The 27,107-nt window shown below is 35.2% G+C and overlaps 1 protein-coding gene and 1 long non-coding RNA gene across 10 annotated transcripts in view; one reads left to right on the top strand and one right to left on the bottom strand.

Annotated features, from left to right (window-relative positions):
- LOC149805070 (trans-L-3-hydroxyproline dehydratase-like) overlaps positions 1 to 7,632 on the bottom strand; it is a 22,231-nt gene extending 14,599 nt beyond the window's left edge. Inside the window, exon 1 of one of the 5 annotated variants that reach the window (XM_089947066.1) lies at positions 7,509 to 7,632. The gene's annotated coding sequence lies outside the window, so the exon portion shown is untranslated. Of the gene's footprint in view, positions 1 to 7,225; positions 7,396 to 7,508 lie in introns of those variants that run through there. The other 4 variants (XM_089947047.1, XM_089947073.1, XM_089947041.1 and 1 more) reach the window with 4 other exon arrangements.
- On the top strand, positions 7,527 to 27,107 carry LOC149805069 (uncharacterized). Of its 5 annotated transcripts, none has more exons than XR_016417535.1 (3): positions 7,527 to 7,876; positions 13,232 to 13,390; positions 17,781 to 27,107. It is a non-coding gene; the product is annotated as an uncharacterized LOC149805069 (long non-coding RNA). The 5 variants fall into 5 exon arrangements; XR_016417533.1 differs by having other exon boundaries at positions 7,681 to 7,817; positions 11,641 to 13,390; XR_016417531.1 differs by lacking the exon at positions 7,527 to 7,876 and having other exon boundaries at positions 7,891 to 13,390; positions 17,781 to 17,829; positions 21,887 to 27,107.

Here is a 27,107-nt window from a genome sequence, read left to right as displayed (position 1 = left end):
AACTACTGCACCAATGATCAAACTCACCATCCCCACACAGTCACTTTAATACATGCCCATTGCTTCACATTTCTGAGGGTCACTATCTCAAGTGTAATGTTTTTTTTTTCCTGTGCTTGCAGTTTTAATGTCATTTAAAATCTCTATAGCTAGCACATTTTAACTTCATCTACCTACATCTTACTGATTTATAAGATCAAGTGAAACATGCCTGGTCTAGCCTAGTATCTGGAACAAGCTGGAAGAGTTGGATTAGTCTGGATGATCTCCAGTAATCAGGTGGTGATAGCAAGGTTTCATTAAGAAATATCCAATGTACCTGTCCTAAGTGACTAGGATTAGTTCATATTACCACACTGATATATAGCACCTCAAAGACATGGCTTAGATCTTTGTGGGAGAGATCAACACCATTGTTCACTAAGGTAAAGCCTCCCCAGAGCTGTATTTTCCTATTACATTGTCACCTTTTGTGATTATTGAGACTAAAATGCAATGCATTTTTGCAATAAAACATGGTACTTGTACCATCAGAAGGCAAAATGGGAGATCTGAGTGCACTATTATTTATACTAACAACTGGCTGTGTAACTAACACAATCAATGTGGAACATAACACTAGTCATTGTTTCTTTAATGTGTACACCTGCATGCATTTGAACAGACATATTGCAGTTTGTTGCAAAAATCACTTCAAGCTATGTATCTTGCTTCACTACTCCCTGACAAAATGTTATAAGTTGTACAGACCCAAGCTACCACTTGTTTTAAATACCACTCATTATTCAACTTCACTGTCTAAAATTCGTCAGTTTGAATTTTGCACATTTTTTTGAAAATTTAATTATTTTTTTTAATTTAGCTTTCTAAATTTAATGTTTATTTAAATTTCTTAACAATTTAATTTATTAGTGTTTTTAAATTTTAAACATTCTCAGACAGACCTTGTATTACTAATATGTTTTTACCACATTAAAAAATTCAGGAAGATATCGAAAATTTAGTTTTGTCGTCTCACTTGGTTCAAGACTTGTACCCTGTGTAAAACCAGCATTACACACTTTTTGAAAGATGTCACACACATTGATTGCTATGAAATTCAAAAAGAGTGTGTGTGTGTAACGTTTAAATAAGTGTGACATGCAAATATAAAGGTCTGACTAAAATTGGCCATAAATGACTTGATAGGACTCGGGTCACAATTATTACTTCAAGTTCAGTCCCGACGAATGTAATCCCAGTCTATTTTTAGAGCACTTTTTCCTCTCACACTTTGGTGGAGATACAATGGTTAGATTTATGCTTTTTTTATTTATTGATTAAAAGGTAATCGTTTTTTCGTTAGAATTTTAGTATTATGGTGTCGTTGTCTGAGTGTATTTCAGCTACAGTGTATAGTGAGTAACGAGTAGGGGCAGCCCCAGAACAGCTCCCAGCATCTGGCGCCCTATATGAACCATGAAACCCCCACCCTGATAATTATCCTCAAATCTGGCTCCCCATTTAACCGCCTATAGTAAGCGTATATGGATGGGCCACCCTTGGTAATGTGGCATTGATGCTGATCCAGAAGTGAAATCTGTGACCCACTGCATAGTGCTTTGTTTATAGTCCAGCCTCTCATAAAAATGTCGGATAACCCATGACAAGAACTTCACCCTGACTTCATTATATCTGAAGCTATTTTTTTGTTAAAATATTATTTATGATGATTTGGGCACAGTGGAATGTTCAGTACTAATATGAGGCGCCGTAGCGGACAAAAGCTGGTCCAATGAGAAAGTTGCAGTTTAAATTTCGACGTCGCATGTCGAGAAATCCAATATCACGTGTGGAATCAAATGGCATGTCCTTAAAGTTCCTTTGTCTAGATTGAGATATAAGATTTTATATGTTGAATTATACAGTGGTATGTTTAAAGTTCTATTTAAACTAGACATTGTGTAATGTTGCTTTTAACTTCAACACATCATTTTACCATATAAAAATAACAATTCTGACAAGCACAATAAAATGTCCAATCAACGTTGTGTAATTCAACAGACACAATCTCAAAACTCAACATACGAAATGGAACTTTCAGCACAATCAATGTGATTCAATGTGTTAAATTGAAACTCTCGACATATGACATTAAACTTTCAACAACCGCCGTGTAATTCAGAAGATACAATCTAAAAACTCGACATTAGACAACATATTTTCAACCAACGCTGTCCAATTCAACAGAAGAAATCTAAATACTCAACACATGAAATGAAACTTTCAGCATAAACTCTTTTGAACCAATACATACATTAGGAATTATCGACGTATGACATTGAAATTTCAACCACCGCCGTCTAATTCAAACGACACAATCTAAAACCTTGACATAGAAAATATAATTTTCAACCACTACTGTTTAATTCAACAGATACAATCTAAAATCTCGACCTAGAAAATAGAACTTTAAGGACAAGAATCTTTGATACAACACGTGAAAAACGGCAACGTTCTGATTGGACCAGCTTTTGTCCGCTACGGCACCTCATATACTAAGACACAAATGCACTGACCATATTTCAAAAATAATTGTGATCTGGGTCCATATGACTGTGGAAGGAGAAAAAGTCACACTCAAAACAATCTCAGCCTCTGCTGTCCAAACACATATGGTGCACTCCGCCAGAGACTAATCACTAAACATACTGATGTGCATTCCCACATCTACTTCTAAGATTATTTGATAAAACGGCCAAACCATGTTCCAGTCGGAGGCGAAAGGCAAATAATTTACTTCACTATGTAGAACTAACGACTCTACGCGCTTTGTCCCGTGCATTTTTTTTCCCCCGGAGCTCTCAGAAAGAGTCGTAAGCTCGTCCCTCGAGCTTCGCAGCAGATGCACGTGTATTATCCCTGATTTTATGTTCTATTTAAATCGCGAGACAATCAGGTATAGGCAAACCACTTACTTAGCCATAAATAGATCACTTTTCATATCTGGGCATTTATATTGGGGTGTAGGGTCAGAGTCAATTGCCCATAGAAAAGTTATAATTCTGCATAAGGTAGCCACTTACCAGCAGACCTAGCAAACGTTACATCAAGTCATACCTGCGTAAAATCGACAGGAAAATTATTTATTTTCTGAGAAATCCACTATTCTTTAATCCACTGACAGATGAGACGAAACTACAGCGTTAATGAAATTTGACTCTGTACTCGCCATTTGATTTACTAGTCACATGATTACAAATATATCGCAGCCTGTCAATAATGTTGTACAAAAATTCAAAAATATTAAATGAAAATCAAATACTGTTCGTAAAAGAACAAAGGGGGCCCCGAGTGGCCGAGTGGTCTAAAGCGCTCTCCGTTATGGATCACTGCCATCTCACCTCTGTCTGCGTGGGTTCGGCCAATGCGGGTATGTGAGAAAGCTTGCCAGTAGCTTCTCGTGGGTCGGTGGCTCTTCCCGGGTTCTTCCTCCACCATTAATACTGGCCGCCGTGCATAGCCTGTCGTGTGCTGAAAAATGGCACAACAACAATAACAACAAAAAAAGAACAAAATGACACATAATTTTCAACATATTTATTCATATGACAGTGACCAGAAACATGCCGCTCTCGCAGCAACCTTGACAAAATAGAGAGCAAATGTAAACATAGTAATCACGTGATACAAAAAAAAACATCGTTGACACATGCAATATTCTTGATGAATCTGACTTTCTCAAAGATGCTATGACAATGACAAGTTTCTGATCGTTTTTTTTAAGGAAATTGTGAATTTCATTTAATAACGGATTAAATGCATAACGAATATAATTCTCGCAGCTTCTCAAAAAATAAATCATTTTTCTATCGATTTCATGCAGGTGTGACTCGATCAAACATCATTTAAGTTTCATAAGCTGCTACCCTATGTGTGGTGGCAATGAATTCCAACTTTTCTATAGTCAACTGACTCTGAACCCACACCCCTACATAAATGTCCATTTATCAAAATTGATATGGGGATGTGTCAGAGGAAACTCGGATGAATCCACTGTGTGGTTCTTTCTCCGTTCAAATGGGTTATCGCACCAGTTTATGTTCGTAATATATCCATGTCCATCTTGACTGAATAGTCGAAATTATGTAGCTATATGCTAATTATGTCTCTGATGGTACCTAAAATTGTATATTCGGTCCAACTGAATGTGATGTATTAGGAAATGGGGATGCTGAATGGATCCGATGCGACCTTCTGCATGTCATAGAAGGCGAGTAATTTTCGTAGGAGTAGCACAGGTTCAGTGGTAAGTGTGCCGCCTGCCTCGTGGCTGAAAGGGTGCGTGATCGAATCCTACCAACTGGATCCACCAGAGTCCGCTACTGCAGCGAGTCCTTACACAATGCACTTTAAATCTATTCTCGCAGTACTTTATAACCTACCTGTGTTGCTATGTATGTATGTATGTATGTATGTATGTATGTATGTATGTATGTATGTATGTAATGCCGGATTACCCATTAAGCACACTAAGCACATGCTTAGGGCACCAGCCCAACAGGGGCACAAGAACAAATTCAAATTAACTGATGATGATAAAATCTAATGAATTATATATGATCATTTCGATCTGCATGTACGAGTTTTTTTAAAATTTATTTGGCAGGATAGCAACACTGGTATTTTCCCATCTTTTTTAACTTTTAATATTGTTTTTGTTTTAGTTTAATATGGGGGGGGGTGCATCATAATATTTTTGGTGCTTAGGGCCTTGGAAGGCCTTAATCCGGCACTATATGTATGTATGTATGGTTTGGTTTTTACAATGTATGTTTTGGCACTGATTCATACTCTCTGGTTAGACTAAATTCATCCTTTAGCAGGTCGTTCTAACATCATGACATGTGAGTGAAGACAAATGCCAGTCATGGCTGCTTAAATACTCTCCTTCGAGACTCAACTGACTTTGACATTAAAATACTGTTTTGTCGGTCTCCCTCAGCAAAGTACTAACAGCGATGCATCATGCATGATTATAAAAAAAACCTGGGTAATTAATTTAAAAATAGTTTGATTCGTCAATTACGCAAACAAAACCATGCCATCAATGACGAGATTATAACCATGTAAACATAATTGTTTTTAATTGGCTTATCTACAAGTGTTGAGTTATCAACAGTTCACTTCGAAAGATTGCCTTTCTTTAATTTGCAATGGCTTTGGATTAACCAATTTTCGCCCCTAATATGTGACGTGTCAAATATTGTTTCTACCTCGCATGCCATTTGGATGTACCAATAATCTCTGCTACAATATTTGCTTTGATAGCAACTCGCCCAATATCACTTTCTTAGCGACAATGGTGCTGGGTACATTGGCAACATGTGGCTAAAACTACAGATCATACTTGAATGTGTGCCAATAACTCATTCTGACCTTTCTATTATGTACGAAACAAGGATTAACCGAGAAATAACAAATGTATCAAACTTTGTTTCCATTCGTAAATTCTCTACCAATCCTACAGCCAATCTAATCGTACAAACTAACCGACGTGGTCCGAATAGGTTGCGGTTTATTTTTTTGCGAATGAATATATGGAAATTACTGTGCTAACATACGCACGAGGCACATTTATGTATCACATAAATAGCTGAGATGGTCTGAATCACTTGAGTAATCAACGAGTCACTTTAATAGCTTGCCATTTTTTCAAACGCAAAGACTTCGGATTAACCTATTGTTGCCCCTAGTCTGGGACCTGCCAAATATTGTTTCTACGTCGCGTGCCCTTTTTACCGATGGATAAATCCTACTACACTATTTGCTTGGACAGTAAATTGACCAATAGCGGATGCTCTTCCTGTGTGTTTACCCATGACTTTTAACATTTGGCTCAAACATCCTTATCCTTGTGACGATATTTTCCTGTGGAAAGGTTATGACTTGTAATATCCATTTGCCTTAAGTCTACGAACAAATTGCGTTTTTTGTTCAAACAGAGAAACTGTCAGGTTATGTTGTTTTTTTTTTAAAATAGTACTTGCTGTCATGCTGGACAAACAAAATCCCCTTGTTCTCAGCTCTCACACTTGGCCGTTAACCCTACTAACTAAATATGAATCTATATTGACAAACACTCATTGATAAGTTTAAGTTGATGTTTTGTCATGGAACACATATACTAGAAAGAATGGTCTAACCGTTGTACCTTCGGTTGCAATCAGGGGAGCTCGCAGGTTGTTTGTGTGTGTGTGTGGTGATGGTGGTGGGGAAATTGTAGTTGTCAGCTATTAAATTCTACGGATGTGGGCCAAAACATGTTAAGAGGTGAAATGCCTTATCATTACATGAGGGCGCCCATTGTTAGAGTAAATATTAGGGTTAAGTGCAGTAGAGAAAAAGGTAGATACACATGCATACCACATGTTGGATGCACACGATACAATTCATCCAGGCTAGGCAAGCAAGATGTATGCACACAAATACTTCTTCCAGCACCTTTGTTATTTGTACGCATATGAGCTGCATGAATATGTGCATGCTTATATTTTTAAAGTATCCATATAACACTGACATACTTCATCAGTCTAGTTATAAGACCTCAGACCTGTCACGGTTGTATAAATAATTTTTTTTCTGGCTCAAGGTCAGTAAAGTGCCTATTTTGTGAACGGACAGGGCCTTGATGAATATCATACCAACAAATGATATTCTTATCAAACAGTACTATGGATAGCTACGATGTCGTAGCCTCAACTTGATTTGTTGGGGTTGAGGTAGGAGGTAGGAGTAGGGGTACTAATATTAGTACTACACTATGGATTGATTTTGGTGGCAATTTACATGTGTACAGGTAGAGAGTAACTCCGACTTTCGCCCATAATGAGCCACAGATTTATATCGTTGGGCTTCATGAATGGAAGTAACGAAGGTAACAATCCAGGAGGCGGATCGTGGGGGCGCCCCCGCCCCCCCCCCCCCCCCCATGAGCTGAGAACAACGGAAACATTTCCCTATAGTTTGTTTTCTGACAGTTTGATGGTTAAAATTATTCCCTGGAAACACGTTAGATGCAGGCGCTTTGCTCTCTGGAGTCACCTACAAGAGAGCGGGGATTCCGTCACGCAGTCCAATCGTTTGCTTAGTACTTGTTTACCACCCCACCCGCCCCCGATATTTCTAGATCGCAATTTGAAACGGACAGCTTGATCTATATGTGCACTTCTTTTGTACTATTTACCTTGCTAGTGACTGAATTTAGTATGCATTAGCTGTCAAAAAGACGACTTGTTACGATTTAAGGGTTAAAAAAGTGGGCGGTTCGATCCGTGCTGTAAATTCGATGTCATTTCCGTCAAGTTGACTTAGCGTAAAAGACCGAAGTAGTTCCGATTGGTGTTGTGTTCTTGCCGACGTTTGCTATTTTCGTTGAGCCATTTCAATACACCAATCAAAAGGTAGCGTTTAATAGCGCTTTGACAAAGGGTTTTAAGATCAACATTCCTAATTCCGGAATGACAAACCTCGCTGTGTTTTGTTTCTTGTTTTTGTTTTGGTGCGTCTTTGTCGGTAATCCTATTGGAGGCACAACTAAATATTTTACAGTTGGAAAGAAAGACCCACTCTTTCTGTACAAAAATGATGCTGGTGCAGACTTATCTTAGCACTTGGGATAATGGAGAAATCCTACCAGTCATTAAATATTCATTTATGCAAATATGCAAATAATTTTGTTGAAACGATGGTTTTCATTGGACATTGTGGTTATTTAGAAAATAACATTGACGTTGAGACTTGTGTTGCTAGAAATTTAGTATTATGTTATCAGACCGGTAGTGTATATACTTTAACCGTTATTAATAATTCACTGTACGTTTCATTTCAGAGCTTGGTAATTGCATTTTATTTTGTTTACTATTACAATTTTTTTAAGTACTATTTGAAATTAGACCGCCGTTGGTGGCGTTATCAATTTTCGTGGATTGGTTGAATAGCAAGGTTATTTCGCTAGTAGTTGCCAAACTATCAGGGTTCCTTGAATCCATAAAAGCCTGGGGGAGGTGGCACCATCCCCTTCCCCAGGAACAACTAGCAGGCTGCGGTGCAGTCAGAAAAAAGTGGCACATGCACAATTGTGCGAACGCTACTATAATTAAACTCAACAACAAAATAGTAGTTTTAGTTTTATTATTATTATTTATTATTATTATTATTATAACCGTATCTATGAATTCTTTGTACGTTTATATTTTTCAATAGACACGTTTTTAAATTAGAACTGAAATTAAACAAAACAGTACGTCTCATACCCATTTATGACCGTTATCAGTTTTCGTGGTTTAGTAATAAGATCGCATTATTTTATCTGCACGGCAGGACTCGTAGTAATATGTATACTGACAGCGTTACTAAGAAATAAGTTACATTTTATTTGGGTACTGGCAATTACATTTCTTTCCGAATAAAACACTTCTAAGTTTATTACCGTTATTAATTTTCGAGGACTGGTAAAACAAAAAAATCATTGAAAAACCCACAGGGGTTCGTATTGTTGTTTACAATGGACCTGTCATACATGTGCTATATTGTAGTTATTATATAGTACATTAGTCCGAGTTTCCTCTGACCCTTGCCTCCCCATTTTTGATATTTGGACAACATAAATAGTACGTGTATGACAGGTCAGTTGTAAGTAACGATACGAGCCCCTGTGGAAAAACCAATATGATGTGGCCTAGCTTCCGACGATACTGGTTCTGTGGTATCTCGATATTTGAACTTTTCGGTATTTATTTTATCTATTGCACCACATATTGTGTACTTATACAGGGATGGTCCTGGCTTTTAAAAAGCTGTTGCCAGAAAAATCGCCAACCTCAATATTTTGTCGCCAATTTTCAAAAAGTGTCGCCAGAACAAGTAGTGTACATTTTTTCAAGTGTTAATTTAGTCTGTTAATGTAACAGGCAATGAAAATTACAAAAGATGGGTTAGTTAATACTCTAATTACAACAAGCATTAACAAAATGTTACAAAGTGTTACATGAAGATCCGTCGTGATTTTAGGGCTGCCCACTTGTTGAATGCAGTTTCAAAGTCTAATTGTTCACATCTGTACATGCTGATTCTCATTAAATTCTCGAGAGATGAGATGCAGAGTTTATTTCTGATGTCAGTTGTTATGAGGCTCATCTTACTGAATCCACGTTCAGTCTACAGTGCTGACAGGTGACACCAGTAGTCTCTCAGCAGCCCCCCCACCCCCATGGCTAGCTTCAGAAAGCTTGTTGTGATGTGCTTCCTAAATCCCAAGAATGATCACTGAACGCTGTATAAATTTTCCTGACAAGCAAAATAGGATCTCCATTCCCACGAATGAAACTTACACGAGTCAAAACCTGGCAATATTGGACCGTATATATAAGCATAAATTCACACCCAATTTAGAGATTCTTTCACTCCTGTATTTTGAGAAATAAATAATTATTATTAATTATGCAAAACTGTTTTTTTTTTGCTATTTCTTGTTGCGGAGTTTAAGTCTCTGCAGCCGTAACACGGATTGATGGCAAAAGGAAAAGATCAATGAGTAAAATGCTGCACTGGCGACAGATATAATTGTGATTTTGATTTTTTCCATTTGCTTTGTATTTATACGCGTAGTCGGTACTTCAAAGGTTATCAGTTTTCTACGAAGGTTCAGCAAAACTATTGTACTGGTATATGTAAAAAAAAAACAAAAAACAACAGAAGGATTAGCCATTCAATCAATTGTATCTGTTTTATTCGTGTCTTCAGAAGTCGGTCAGTTGTAGGTATAGTTCGATAGCATGATTGTGATACAGTACTCAGCCCAGATGTCAGCATAAGCAGATTATGATGTAACAGTGCACTGTAAAGATGGGGTTGTCAATACGAACAAAGGATCGTTTGTGTAATAGATTGATTCCAATGCATTGCTTAGTAAAGTTTGTGGCTTCCTTTCATTCTCCCTTTTCATTTATCCAGTCCAAATCCATTATTGTATGTACACATTAAATAACCAAAAAGTCTGTTGCCAAAAAAAATCGCCAGATGGGATAATTTTGTCGCCAATAAGGAAAAAAAATCGCAATTTGCAATATTGGCGAAGCCCAGGACGATCCCTGCTTATATATACCACATGACCATAGGTTACTAGTTCTAAATCACCAGTTTATTTTGGGAAAATGTCAGGATTGCTGACACGTACACTATTTGATAAGTAAACCCATGAATACTACTGTTTCAAAATAATATCCTTAACCTATGTTCTCAGATAGAATCAATATCTTCTTAAAATTTCTATCACTTTAACAAAATGTTTAGCCTGTTTGTTGTCTGATAATGTTATACAAGAGTTAGATCATATGATTACTGTGATGGTCAAGGACTAGGAAATCGAATCTATAGTAGCAAATAAGAATCAAAATGTGAAGCATGTTAATGTTGTTTTTTGGTGGCTTTCGCATTTAACAGGCGTTGACTTGAAAGCTGCATTGTACACGATTTATTACTTTTCATTGGAACACCGGTTGTTGTTCAGACAGTCTTAGGTTGATATGTACTTTCATCCTCATATTGATTGTTCATTCTCAGCAACAATCACAGAGCAGCTCCAGTCATCGTGGGTGGTTATTTACAAATGCATTTCTTTAATTCTTTCTTATAAGTTTCTGTTGCTGTAGGGCACAGGTGGCATAATGAGTGCCATAGAAGTAGCATCCATTTTTCAAGTTGATTACACTTTGTGCAACACAATGATACATTAAATTTCCAACATTAATACAAGTATATGCCATTATCAGATTATTGTTTTGTTGCTGGTCTTACTGCAATATCAGAGTAACTCCCCTTTTACAACTAGGACTGTACATAACATCTGTTTATTGTTTGTTTCCCACAGCCATCTGATTTATAGTGGAAAATAAATTCATTTTAATACAAACAACAACAGACTTAAATTATATCTTGAGGGTCATTGTTTTTATTAACTTATTTGCTGATTGCAGACTTTATGACCTGAAATATCAAAGCACTCATGTATAGTAGATAACAGAAAATCAAAACAAAAGGAAAGAAATAATTCGAATTTTGAATCAGTTTAAATCAAAAACTGAATTGACTGAGTCTCATAAATTTTGTGACATAACTACACAAGTTTTAAGACCATTTTTGGTCTGCTTAAATGATAAATATACATTATACAGCTTCATCACTCAAATGTATGTTACCTTAGTTGTAAAGACTTTGCTGGGTCTATATACTGGTCCATATCTTCCCATATCCTATACGTACCAAAATCCATCCAAAAATCTCCTAAAACAAACATTTTACAACCTTGATGGTAATCATATTGATATTTTAGTCAGCTGATCATTAACATCAGAAGTCTGTTCAACAGATGCATTAAGTTGAATGATAACTTTGTCAGTGCATATCCATATCTGGTGACAATAACAGTCAGTACTGTTCGAGTTTTACGAATAACTTGTCCATATAAATGTACATTTGCCTGTATATTATAGTATGTGATTTAGATTTTTAACATAGCTTTAAAACAATTTAAGTCATATCACTATAATGTCTGCAGTGGCAGCTTATAATGATGTCTAGCACTGGTTTATCATTCCCCAGACATGCAGCATCATCTTCAACCCAGTCACATTATCCTGACACCAGGCTGACCAGTCCTAACAATAACCTCTTGATACTGAGCACCAAGCAAGGCAGCTGTATTACCATTTTTTGAAGTCTTTGGTATGACTCAGTTGTGGTTTGAATCCACGACCTTCCACATCCGAGGCGGACGCTCTAACCACTAGGCCACTGGGGCGGTCACCTGTATATTATATAATGTATGTACTGGTAAATTTTGTGATAGTGACATGATTAGTTCATTCTGTCACTTTATTTTTTCTGTGACACTAATAGGTCGAGCATAAAGTATGTATTCACTGAGTGGAGGTGGGAGGTGTTGAAAAAAATTCAAAAAGCATTAGCCTGTGTATGTGGCAGGGTAAATGCTAAGTATGTTCTGCAGCGATAGGGGTCAATATTCCTTGATAACTGTGATGTTTATGAAGACTAGTCAAGTCAGAAACATAACTAGCAGATGAGTTAGATGCAAAGTGGCTGGTATGCCATGTCAGGCAGAGGCAATATCTGCTTAGAATTATGAAGTGTGATATGTTGTAGTTTTATTGCACATGTTGCACTTTGTAGAAGACATTTTTTCCTCTTCATTTTCTGGCATGACCAGTTATTTTATCTCATGATTCCGACAGATTATGCATTCCAGACCCTGGTGCCTCATGCGAATTTGTGAAGCCATACCTTGCCAGATTGGGACAGTATTGTACTTGGATAGGCACATTGATTGCCTTTTTGACACCTATTGTCCTTTACTTTTATAAAAGTGAGATTCAGAAGCATGTCTTAAATTAATTACTCATCCTAAGCCATCATGAAATGTCACATGATCGCACACACCTTAAAAAAATTGTCACCTGAGAAAAGAACTGTTATGGTTCATGATTTTGATGATATCGAAGCTGATGATAAAAATTTGAGGTCCAGTCATTCCAAATGATGATAAGGCTGATAATATTCCAATTTTCCAAAGTTGATATAAAAATTTTAGTCACTGTCTGATATTTGACTATTAAAGTTAAGGTCAACTAAATATTAGCTGCTGTCACTTGTTTAAAACTATTATTAGAGATAAATATTTATATTTGCTGTAGAAAAGCATTGGTTACGATTTCTGTAAAATTCAACCTTTGTATCACTATTATAGTTAATGTTAATACTTTCCTACTTTCATTTTCAGAGTTTGTTTTACATGGTATTAATTTAAACTGCTGCTTATTTTTAATGACTACTAATAACTTCATCTTTTAAAATTCAATTGTCCCATCTATTCTTGGAAAGGGGGTGGTGACTCAGCAATGTACTTACACAAGGGTGGATACAAAATGTATGATTTGCAATGAGTAATGGGAAAGGGGTAAAAAAAATCACCAATTGTTTGCATACGTGCTTTATGGACAACCCTTAACATCATATCAGAATATTATTATTGCCAGTGTAACTGTTCATGGGTAAAGTTGTTGGATCGATGAAATGTTTTAACAGCTGACCATAATGTCATTATAGTTCATTTGTGCTTGAAATATAATTCTTCATTGTAACTTTTTTCTCTTTTTTTTGTTAACTTTGTTTGCAGATTAGTGTAATTTCAGCTGATTTTGGTAATTATATGGACTTTTACAAATGGGCCTTGTCACCTGATAGTCGAAAAGATGTTCACATGACCATTCCTCTGATAAAGGTGTGTAGATGAGTCAGCGGCTAAGGACAAGCTGAGAAATGTGATGCTACAAAGGTATATTTTCCATTTGATATATCATAGATGACTGGTATAAGCATCCATGCTAGAAGTATGGGTGTGACTGACTATCCCATATTCTGCATGAGACATAAAAACCTATCTAAAGTTGTCTGCCACATCTCATAACATATATGCTATACATTAATGTGTGAAAGGGAAATATTATTTATTTTGTAATAGAGTGGGAACATTTTAATTTGTCATAAAAAATGGTACATTTTCCGTTCCTTAAGCTATGGATCGGCATTTTGAATTATGTATTATTTTTAACATTAACATGAAAATGTGCAATATTTTTGTGATTACTTCAATACACTAAATGGTTTAACCTTCTGTGAGCAACAATTAATAATTTTTCTAGATTAAACACATTAATTCCATTATGTCTTAGATATTTCACTTTGAATTGTTCGCATGTAAATATAAGTTATTGCACACGTATTGTATTATTATGTGCAGTATTAATTTTAATCTTTATTGGGTGGGATATTCGTAGTGGTGATTTAGTATCATTTAATACTCAGCTTTACATGATGGGTAAGCTGATGAGCTTGAATGTTTATAAACCGCTGTTGCTTTTAACTACTGCTGTTCTAGTATATTGATAGTCTCTGTATCACAAGTAGAGCAAACTTTTCCCTAAAGTTCGGAGTGAAAGCAATTTTACATTGTAGGTAATAAGTACAGAGAGAGAGAGAGAGTTCACAGGCACTGGCCAAACTGAAAAACAACTTTGTATGATGTATCCCAAAATATTAACATCAAACAAATAATCTTACAATTGCCAGTCAAGAAAATATATCATGTGTTAATTCTACCAGAGACAAAGAACTCTTTCGTCCTATGTCCAGAAAGCTTAGAAATAGATAATATTGTAATAAGTCCCAGATGAAATCAAAGCACAAAGTATTGTGAAAAAACTTCATGTAGCAACACAGCTTTGATTCAAAAAGATGCTTTATCACTGACTGTGGACAGCTTCTAACTTAGACAACTGTACTAAAGCGTCACTGTTACAAAGAGTAACTAAAATGCCTTCCAGTCAGTAAACAAACCACTTCGGTGGCCTAGTGGTTAGAGCATCCGCTTCAGATGTGGGAGGCCGTGTGTTCGATCCCCAGCCAAGTCATACCAAAGACTTGCAAAAATGGTACTAACATCTGCCTCGCTTGGCGCTCAGCATTAGGAGGTTAATGTTAGGACTGGTATGCCTGGTGTCAGGATAATGTGACTGGGTGGGACATCATGCTACATGTCTGTATCATGATGCCCCAGTGCTAGACATCACTTTAAACTGCCACACTGCAGACATTGTAGCGATATGACTGAAAAATTGTTAAAGCTATGTTAAAAATCCAAGTCACACACACACACCAGTCAATAAACAAACAATATGATTACACTGTTGAGACAGCGGGGGGTGGGGGGGGTGGGGGTGTGTGTATACGTTAAGAAAGGTAGGGACTAAATTCTGAGTACTGACTTAAAGGAGACTAGAAATCAAAATTTTCCTTTTACGTATGTAATTCTCTACAGATTTTAATTCGACTGCAATGTTTATAAATTAAATATCGTAAGCGGGTAGTGATTATATTGCGTGGAAGATACCACGATTCCGTAAATTGCCGAGTTTTTCCGAGTTTTGATGAGACGACAGATCACGTGGTACCGTGACGCTATACTAGCCAGTCCTCGAATACAAACATAAACATTGGCGAGCGAGGCAGACAGGAGACCACATTTGGGTTGCACATTCAAAGTTGAATCTGCAATCTGATATAATAGTTTATGTACTGTACTGGTAAGTGCTAAAAGAAATTTGTTAGGCACAGGCCCCGGGCTGGTGACTTAAATAAATTAAAGTCCTGAATGAAATTCCACAAGCCCGGACAGTTCATACCTGTCAACTCTCAAGCCGGGAGAAAAACCTCCCGACTTTGGGGGTATTTCCTCTTCTACCTCCCGATCTCGAAATATCTCTCAATTTTGCGCAGCGAAGTCCCGATTATTACATTATGTCTGTCAATTTTCATTTGTCAGAAGAAAAAAACCCAACCCCAAAGCATTTTTAAATATAACGTATGCAATCCACAGTCTAAACTGCCACACTGCAGACATCGTAGCAATATGACTGAAAAATTGTTAAAGCTACGTTAAAAATTCAAATCACATGCACACACGTCTAAACCGGCACTGGACGATATAATTAATATCATACAACAGTTTTTTTTTCTTTCTTTATTTCTTCTTCAGTAAATAGAACGTGAAGATTAAACATTATTCAAGTAAATTTCAGAATTTTTAAACAACTACAACAGTACTATAGTATTAAAAAAAATTAAAAGAATAAAGTTGTCACCAATTAGCTTAAATGAATGATCACTTTGAAATTTTTCTCTGCAAACAAAATCGCATCTCCATTTTTGCCAAAGAAACTCGGCCAGTTAACACCTGACATTCCTCTACCGTATATGAAAAGTTTAATTATCATGATTAAATTACAAGGAATAAAACAAAATATACCATGCAGTATATGTGGCCCTAAAGAACTAATTCTGAATAAATATTTTATTCAGCAAACAGTGTTACATGCATTAAGACTTAAACCTAAGGAAATAAGGTGGGGCATAAAACGTGTGAAAAACAGTTGCCACAAGTACGGTAACTTGTGACTGCAGATTTGAACTGTTAAAATTAAGTCCATGACATCGTAAGTAACAACAAAATAGGCATCGTTTATTTGGTAATCAGTTGCTGGTGCTTACGCATACTCACACTGTCGAACATGGTTTCTTTGAAGTAAGTATGAAGGGCAGTCCTTTTCACAAGATCAATCCAAGGATAAAGATTATGTTCATTAGTCACACCGGCTTTATCGTTTGCGTACTTAAATCAAAACTTTAGCTATTTTGCAATTTAGCCAGAACTGACCAGAATATGCAAAAGGGGCTTGTCATGGGGGAATAATAAGGCGTATCTCAGGGAGAAAAGGCACGTCAAATGGGCAGTCGCACATTGGGGCAAGGGGGGGGGTGTCAATACCCCCCCCCCCCCCCGTTCTATTAGACAGTTAATGTGAAACTTTGACCTCTTTTTTTTTTTTATCGCTGCTTTTTAAACTGCCCAAGGAATAGTTTTATATCAGTCCCAATTATTACAGATTACCGTTTATGCATACTACATGTATACAATGCATTTTTTTAAATTTTTTAATTTTTATAAGATTACTGAAAATCGTGTTTTCTCGAAACACGACAGGTTTAGAATCTTATTTTTAGAAAAGTTTCCATTTGATTAAAATCAAATCTAAATTTCACCTAGGACAGTGGTGATTTGATTTAGATTGTGCCGTGTTAAGGCATGTATGTCAACATCTTGAAAATACATTTACTCATTTCACCAGCGCAATCAAAGTTTCCTCAGGCAAACAATTTTTGTTTCGACAAGCCTGACGGGCACCTCACTTTGAATACAGGATGGGCCGGAACTAAAACCAGAAGGGGCCCAGGGTGTCGGGCTATCAGGTTTGTTTTTAGCACTGCTGTTATTAGATAAAAGATGTGTGGATTGATTGTTGCATTTTGTGGTCACTTACTCGTCTTTCTGCCTGTTTTCGTAACTCACACATTTAACACTTTTCCCAGGATTTAAAATGTCCAAAGGTATGTCTGGAACAGCGCCAACTTTTAGTCTAGGCCTAGCATTTGCGTATCTTTGAGTTGCTATTTTTTCATGATCCCTCTCGTAACATTCCTTTAGAAATGTAACGAGCACATAGTGCTGTAAGGTGTTGCTTTGTTTTCAACTCGTTTGTAATAATGTACCCATTCTTTCATTATGCCTTTATCTTTTGGAAAAGATTTTTTTTTTATGTCAACAGGCTTTTCTTAATGTTCTATTACACCCGTAAGCAACGCAAAACGGTATTGTCTTTTACTCTGGCAACTCCCACTTGGGCTGCTGGAGTCGCTACTATGACGTCACGTCCCGAAAGTAACCGAATAGGCGCGGAAATTTTGCATACGAGGTCACGGAAATTCAGCTCCTAGAAGATAGGCCAATATTTAAATATTGGCATTACGGTCGCAGATGATACTTCAGAATAAGGTTTTCTGCTATAGTACTTTTATTATTATTCTATATTTCCATTGGTTTCTGGTCTCCTTTAATGTTAACTCAGATGTAAATATTAATCACCTAGATTTTCTGATAGTTACAAACAGACTTGGTACCTCTTTATGCAATTAAATGTGACCTCTGCTTTCTGTTGGTGAAATAAATTATGTAAGATGGGTATGTTTTGATTCCTTTTTGTTTCCATCAGTGGTATACAAGGTGTTTAGACATCTAATGCAAAATGTTTCTTTTTCTTTCATTTGTTCAGTGCTCCAATAAAGGCAGTGGGCAATTCCAGAAGGATTACATCATCAAAGGTAAAGGGAAATGTTGCGTTACCAGATTACATTAGATTTTTTGGGTAAGTTAATCAGAATGACGAATGTTGTTGACGTTGTTGTTGTACGGTTTAACGCCATTTTTCAGCACACGATAGGCTATACATGGCGGCCAGTATTAATGGTGGAGGAAGAACCCGGAAAATCCCCGGAAAGAACCACCGACCCTCGAGAAGCTACTGGCAAACTTTCTCACATACCCACATTGGCCGAATCTGAGACTCGAACCCATGCAGACAGAGGTGCGATGGCAGTGATCTATAACGGAGAGTGCTTTAGACCACCCGGCCACTCAGGGGCCCCCAACGAATGTTGATTTGGATGTTAAGATTTTTGTTTCTTGAGCACACTGGATACTACACACTTTCACTGCAATCATTCCGGTTCAGTTGTATGGATAATACTCCAATTTCATGTATTTGAATGCAGTTAAAGCAAGTTTTGATCTGAATTTAGATTATACAAGTTAGAGGCATCATTTGTCTCAATAGCAATGTAATGAGCATTGTTGACAGTACTTTGACTTAGTTTACTTTTTTAACATCAATTTTTATAGTTTAAGCTGCTGAAAAAAATTAGTTCAGTTTATCAGTGTTCAATGTTGCTTCATTTCAAGGTATATGTTTATGAGATATTTTTTTTCTTTGCATTATATAATCAGATAATTAAACTAACATATGAACAATCTACTACATTTCGCAGCAATTTAGAGAGAAAATTGTGGTGGTTCTAATAAATGGATGATCTATTTTGAACTTATACATTATTGTTAGTGCAGAGGCTTCATTGTCTATCAATATTACTATAAATTAGTGCTACTTGCCTATTAATAATAACTGTATATATTGGACACAAATTTTTTCATGTACTAGAACTTATGGTGAAACTTTTTTTACACCTAGGTCATATGTTCCAAGACTTAAAAAATGAAATAAATTTGTGTTTAATTTGTACCCCCATGTTGCATTAAAATTGATAAACAAAACACTTATTTGATAATAAAATGAAAGAAATTAACATTGTATTGTTATCAATTAACATTGTATTATTATCACTTAGTCCTCTCTTTTTTCCATCATGAGCATTAAAGAAAATGTATCCACACACTCCAAATATGCAGCAGAGACATGAATGATTGCTTGAAGGTATGTGCCATTCACCCATGACACAGTGTTATGTGCAAAATAACCAAGATTGTATTATATCCAGTTCCTGCCTCGCTTGGCGCTCAGCATTAAGAGGTTAGTGTAAGGACTGGTCGGCCTGGTGTCAGGATAATGTGATTGGGTGGGACATCATGCTACATGTCTGCGGCATGATGCCCCAGTGTTAGACATCACTATAAACTGCCACATTGCAGACATCGCAGCGATGTGACTGAAAAATTGTTAAAGCTACGTATATAAAAAAATTCAAATCAAATCAAATTCAAATTATATCCAGTTCAATTATATGGCAGTATCTTGCAGATAAAAATCATTATTTGTCATTTTGCCAGCAGGATAATGAAGACAAAGGTTATTTTTTTGTTGCAAAGCAAGCTGACCTTGGAAGCCAACTTTGGATACTTTTAAGCCGATTATTTTTTAAAGGATATCAATATAAAGGTTATTTTTTTCAAAGCAAGCCGACTTTGGATTCTTTTAAGTGTTCTGATTATATATATATATATATATATATATATATATATATATATACACACACATACACACACACACACAAAGTCGGCCCACATAAGGAAACTACTTTGCTTCTATTTGACCAGTTTTCACAGGAATTTTGGAAATAAATTGAAATAATGAAACAGTTTCTAAAGTGACATAATATAGTACTTCATGCATGGACATCGATGATCCAGGGTCACCTAGATGAATTCATGAAGCCCAGAAGAGTAGATGATTTTGCAGACAATATGATCATTAAGATGGATGAAATTCCAGTGTGGTTTGATCTCATTCCTGGATGGACTGTCAATAAGATGGTGGTTGAAAGTGTGAGAATTAGCATGACTGGTGCAGATCTTAAATAAAATGACTTTATTCCATGCAATTTCCGCTTATTAGGAGATGTGTCCAACAATACATTTTCACTGTATGACAAAACTAAAAAGATATTCATGCACTGAAGGAATGGATCATATATGTGCAGGAGAAGGGTTGGGTTGTTGAGATGATGCTGCAATGGATTAAACAAAAGTACAGTTTTATAATTTTTTAAATAAAAATTTAAGTTGGAGTGCATTTTCCGACATGTAATTTTCAAATGATTTAAAACGTGCCCACAACTTAAGACTGGAAAAGAAACAATGTGTCCCAGAACATACAGTGCACAAAAATGTACATTCAGAATTAATTTATGGTGTCTCAACATATACAGTAAATATGGTAGATATAAGTATTTATGAATAACAAACTGTTGATTGAGTTGCATAGCTAAATGAAAGTGAAACTGCCATAATGCTTCCATGCTCTTACGTACAAATATTAATACTATTGTCACTGTATGAATTGTTTGCTAGTCATTTAAAGAGTGATATATTAATTTCATGATCTTTATATTATTATTTGGCAGCATAAAATTGATTTTTCAACAAACATTGATGCAGTTCACTAAGCTCTATAACTGTTACAGATTTCACCAAAATGTTTCCAAAAGTGAAGAAAAAAAGTTGCTGCAATTATACTGCAGAAAAAAATGTTTTTCCTTTTCTTGATGAGATCCACACCTAAATCTATTAACATAACAATTCCTAATAGTAACATTTCATCTGAAATGTTAATTGCCATAACTTTTTTTAAATATGATATTTTTAAAAGGAAAACTATTTTGGAATGATATGGAAAAAATCTTTTAAATTGATTCATTCCTTCATAGAAATTCAGAAAAAAAGAAATTCATTTTCTGTTTGCTAAATAAAATAATTCTTACTTCGTTCTCATTATTTTCACCTGTCCATTCCTCCTTTCTGGGAAATACATATAAAATCTATGTTATGGTTTTAACCAAGACAAGTAAATCGCAGTCAAGAGGTTACATTGGGGAGTCCAAACCCCAACATATATTATTTATCTCACCCAATATTTTCCTTTAAAGCAAAAAGAACTCTTCACTAGTGTTGTTGTTGTTGTTGTTGTAGGGTTTAACGCCATTTTTCAGCACATGATAGGCTATACATGGCGGCCAGTATTAATGGTGGAGGAAGAACCAGGGAAAACCCATAGAAAGAACCACTGACCCATGAGAAGCTACTGGCAAGCTTTCCCACATACCCACATTGGCTGAATCCGAGACTCGAACCCACACAGACAGAGGTGAGATGGCAGTGATCCATAATGGAGAGCGCTTTAGACCACTCGGCCACTCTTCACTAGTGTAATATAGTTCATGTGCAAATGTTTACATGTTGCTCATTAATGCAAATATGTTAATGAAGGCTGTGGTGTGACCATTGCATCCCAGTTACATAGGTTATTAGCATGAGCAAAGAAAAATAACATAAAACGTCACATAGTAATCAGGTATTATCACATTTAATATATGGATGTTATATGAAATTGACAATAAATAATTAATATTTATTACAAGAAACTTTCATTTTCATCAGTTTCAATTTTGAAAAGTTATATTGTAAATAATGAAACGATACTGGCTACTCAGCTCTACTGTAGTTATACTTAGTACAAGCTGTAACAAAGAGTAATATCTTGCTTTAGATTATTCATTGGTAATTAGAGATCTGTGTCACTATCATATTTAACTCTCCTTTTCTTTATAGGAGGTAAAACTGTTTGTGACATACTTATGTTGTCCATAGTATTAATTGTAAAATTACCCCTACATATAAAAGACCCTCCAAATACGGACCCTAGTGGATAAACATGTGCTAAAACTTTCAAGTTCACGGATTCTTTGAAAATGTATTCTTCTGTCTTGGAAATATTGCAAGTAATACAGTGAAAGTTGCTTATGGATTAATGATTCCTTCTGGCTGCTAAGTGCATTATTTGTCATTAAATATTGTAGGTTTATCTTTTAGATCCAGTGATAAATGTCATTCTCATGATTGAGAAGAACAAGGTTATGCTCCACTGAAATCCATGTACCTGCTACAGATTGCAGATTTACACAGAGATTGCAACCTCTGCCTCGTCTGTCAGAGCTCAAGCAGAATTTGTCAGTCTTCAACAGCACAAATTATCAAGAATCACCAATTATTAGTAAACATGTTATTTGTATTGCTAACTCAGTATACAGTAATACTGAAAGGGATGTACATTTCTGACCACACTTTCTGCTGTTTCCATGATTTTACTCATAAAAATCAGTACTGGTTTACTCATGTTAAAATTTTGCTCTGTTGCAAGAGCAATTAATAGAGCTCCACTTTTCATTATTGTTTACCTTTCTTGTTTAGCAAAGGCATCTGCTCCAACTGTATTTTACATGATTGTGTTATTGAGTAATGGTTAAGATGTTGCTTATTATTTCAGCTTGGTAAAAAAAATAAAAGAAATTTAAAAAGCTTATTACAGATTACTTCTGATTGCTGATTAAACTTAAATGATGGCAGCCAGATTAATTGCTATTGCATTAAATCATACATGGGACCCAGGAAGGCACTTTCAAAGTGGGATACTCACCCATTGATGCAGTATAGAATTTTCTTATCATTTAAATATGAAATCTGTGAAATCAATGTACATATATTTTTTTTTAAACTGCCTTCCCTGGGTACTATGTATGTTCAAATGGAACAGCCCTAAAAGCAAAGCTTAAAAATATGGAACATGTAGTAAATAAGCTAAAATTGAATGAATCTTGGTGGGGGGAGCTCCACTATTTAAATAATTAGATTATCATGTGTGCATGCTTTATATCTTGTACTTGTGTCAGTAACTGGCTTAAAGCACTAAATATGTATATATGTTCATAAATATATGAAACATGAACTGGCATCAAACCATGGGCAATAATTGTTGTCCAAAGGGTATTCACATAAAATATTTTGGTGGCTATCTGGGTAGAAAGTAGTTGCCTATGGGCACGAAACGGTGGGTAGTGGATGTGTTCCTCCTGTCAAGTAACAAAGTGAACAATATGTACATGCATCATAGAATGTTGCCTTTGCAACAGTAAACCACTTTTGGATACCATAAATTTCATTTATTGATTTTCTAGAAAAACGACATCCAAATGATCAATGTTTTGTGGTGAAAATTTAGTCTGATGAATTTTCCAGAAAAATTGTTCTTTTGGTAACAAAAATCCATTGTGTATAAAACATGTACACTGTTGTTTCATAATTTACTTACCTAGTTTAACATGTTTTGAAATGTATATATTTTCTGTATTCAGTCCAAACATTGTCATTGAGATTTTCTAATCGTCTAATTGTGACTGCAAGTCATTTGCAATTGCAAATTGTACCGTTCTTTAATGTAAGAGTACAGTATACATGTTAATTGTTTCACCTGAACTTTTTAAATAATGGTACAATGTACCTCTTTTTTTGTGATTTCACCAATTTGTGCTGACAGTAGCATGTGATTCACATTTTCTAAAGTTTCAGTGCACTATTATGTTCAAAGATACATGAATGAGAAAAGAAATGTCTGACAGTAATTGAGTCACACTTTTCAATGTAGACAAATACAAAAATCTTAAAAATGCTTCTTAAAAATCAACAAAATTACAGCAACATCCTCACTGACATTCACTAATATCTCATGCTGCTCTAACCTGCATAACAAAGTATATATCTGCAAAAACAATTAAATGGTTATCTTTCTGAGAATTATTTTTTAATAGAAACAAATTTCTCAAAGTATCAGCATTAACTCTTGACACATAAGAAAAGGAAACCTGCTACAGTTAAATAAAAGACCATGTAAATGTGTCACTGGAATTATAACTGTAAAATTAAGTGCATGCCTTTCACGGGAAAGAAAAAAAGAAGAATATGAGAACAATATTATAATGATGGCTGCACACATGGGCTGTAAGGGGTGGAATCTGGTGAAGAATATTCACTCTAATATCAAAAAATTATTGTGAAATAAAGATGCATAAAAATGTAATTTCCATTATTATTAACATTTTGCAAATATGCAGTTTATGTAAAAAGTGTAAGATAGATTCATATTGCTGGCAATGTCAGTTTTTCACATCCAGAAATGAATAGGCCATTCTCAGTCTATGTTCAGTAAATAATCGCTAACAGTTAACAATTCTCAGATGACTTAGTAATCATAATGTAGCAAAGTAGCTATACAGATGTCAGTAAATTACTATCAGCCAACAGTAGCATCACTGATGATTATTTTTCCGCTCATGTAAAAATATCACATGGAAAAAGGGAAAAGACAAGAAAAATAACAATATTAAAAAGTAACAACTTTAAGTATGTAAACTTAAGCTGCATTTACCCAGGTTCCAATAGTCTGTAATAACACACACACACACGCGCACATAATGTATGTATTAATGAACACATGCACATTGGATAAACTTGAATCAAATACATAATCAGTGGGCACATTTTGTTTTTGTATGAGTGAACAGATTCAGTTTTGTCATCTACAGAATAAGTTAATACATGTTTTAACTAAGCTGCAAGATTGATTATATACTCTATAATTGGAAAATATAGCAGGCATGGCCTTGCATAATAGATTAGATGTACAGTACCAAACCTTAATTTCTAAGATGGCCAAATATTGTAATTTTTAGGTTTCATGTAAATTTTGGGCAAAATATAAATCAATTATTAGAGCAGTTAACAACATTGTTTGAATATTATATGTACAAATGAAGTAAAAATAAGTTAAGTACTCACAAAATTTTGAAACCCACTGGCTTTCATAAATACCCACAGGAACCCCAATATGATTTGTGTACCTTTGTTAAAATTTGAAAATTCCCATTGCACGAGTGTTGTATATATTCTTTTTAGTTGTTTTAGACTTTTGCAAGCCAGGCAAATGTTTTTTTAATTACAAAAAATATTGTTAATAGTAACAATATAACAAATTTCTTTTCTAACAACATGTGTACATTCTTAAAATGAATTGAAATAAAAAAGAAACCAATTTGGTTAATAATGAACACATTTTGTTATGACTAAATAATAAATAGTAATTTTAGAAATAATACCATTATAGAAGGTAGGAACATACTGAGCTTTTGTACTGTGAATAAAGATATGCCACACTTAATGATTTTATTATATGCTGATGAAAGGATAATTTTACCGTAAATTAACATGCACATTCTGAGATTACATTAACATTAAAAAGTGGCATGATTTATATCATCATTTGTATTGTTACTGACAGATAGCAATTCAAGTCATCGGAGAAAGATGTTTATTTGTTTTATTTGATTTTTAATGAAGCTTTACCAATGTATCAGTTACATAACTATAAGGTTTCCTTGACATAGTCCATAGCAGGGGTGCACAACCATTTTTGGCCAAGGGCCAGATTGCATTTTCTAAGACCACTTGAGGGCCACAGACACATTTCTTTAATATTATTACTGTTCACAGGCCAGATTTCTGTGTTGTTTTAATTTGTCCTGAGGGCCAGACAGAACAAGTTTGTGGGCCAGATTCGGCCATCTGGCCAGGGTTTGTGCACCCATGGTCTACAGTGATGTCTAACACATGCCGAAGACATATTATATTAGTGCACAACTATTAGGCGTTAGATAGCTATAGCAAAGAATGTTACTGCACAGATAAAGCTAGAGTATAATAATTTTGATCTATGAACAATAGATGTGTCAATGACTTTTAAAATTTCTGGGTGGGTGTAGATATGACATGATCATATAAATCATGTTTCATATGAATAATTCCATGAAATCTTTGTGAAAACCCAGACATCATTCAAAAGTCGGAGCCTGGACAAGCCTGTGGTAGGCCTAACCTAACCTGTGACTATCAACCATAAAGTGGAACATGGATATCATAATTATAAAACATTATCAGTATACATAAACAAATTATCTGTACTTTGGTCAGTCCAATTACTCTTAAGTAAATAATAAGTACATTAATAATTTTACCTGTACTTTGGTCAGTCCAATTACTCTTAAGTTAATAATAAGTACATTAATAATTTTACCTGTCTCTTTAAAAAAAACAAACATGAGTTTGGACTTTTTGAAAAACAAGTAGGGGCACAATATTATGATTTAACATGGACAAACTGCTGTAATGGAGATGCCATTCAAAGAAAAATTTAAAATGAAATAAATACCAAAGAACTTTAAAGTATATAGACTGATATGACTATGTGACCTTATTCATGTTAAAAGCAAGTTTTAAGTAAAAACTATAATATATGTTAATCACCTTATCCTTGTAATCCATCGACTTAAGTTTCTCTCTGGATGGAAACTGCTTTACTACATCTGCATAAGACATACGGGTGGCACAGGTCCGCGGATAAAAAAAATTCAGTGCTATTTATCTGCACCATGTCCACACAAACAACAAATGACTCCAATACTGTTTTCAATACATATGCACCATTTCTGTTTACATGGAGTCCATCAAGTGCTAAATGCATATTTCGATCAAACAATGGGTTATAGTCAATACAATGGCACTTATCACATTCTCAGCTTAAAAATGCCATCATTTAGTGCAGCATCTCCTCTTTGTAAGTCTGGTAAAACAGTCGAGTTTCAATGCAAAGATTTAAAATTAAGGGTGGTTTCGAGGCAGAATTCCAAACATCGACCAACAGTGTGGGATTCGTTTCCAGCAGCTGATGAATAAAGTCTCTGTAACAACTGAAAGAAATGCACAAAAAGAATTAACTAAACTAAAATGTGACTAATAAATCTGAAAATTTCAGAAAATCACCATGGTAACTGCTGGTATTTGGAAATATAAACAAAATGATCCAAACATAGAAACATCTGCTACCAGGGTTATTTTGTTCAACTAACAAGCTCTAAGCAAAAATAACTATCCCATTTTGACATCATATGGCAAGATTTAGGAACAATGCATACTTTAAATTTTGTTGTAGCAATGTAAAAATTGTATGCAATGGTACAAATTTTCTCATAAAGTCATGTATATATTACCTAATTAATGTTACCCTCCTTGTGATGTTAAGCCTGTATATTTGTTGTATTTGGTGGGTTGTTAGTTAATAAACGTAGCTTGTTGGAAGCAGAGAATACCAAAATCAGTTAAAAGTATGACAAGAATCTTGAATGAAATAAAGCTATTGAAACACTTT

The sequence above is a fragment of the Sinohyriopsis cumingii genome, chromosome 2, assembly GCF_028554795.1.
Source record: "Sinohyriopsis cumingii isolate HCF-2022 chromosome 2, ASM2855479v2, whole genome shotgun sequence".
NCBI classification, from domain to species: domain Eukaryota; kingdom Metazoa; phylum Mollusca; class Bivalvia; order Unionida; family Unionidae; genus Sinohyriopsis; species Sinohyriopsis cumingii.
This window is presented reverse-complemented; position numbering and strand designations above follow the sequence as displayed.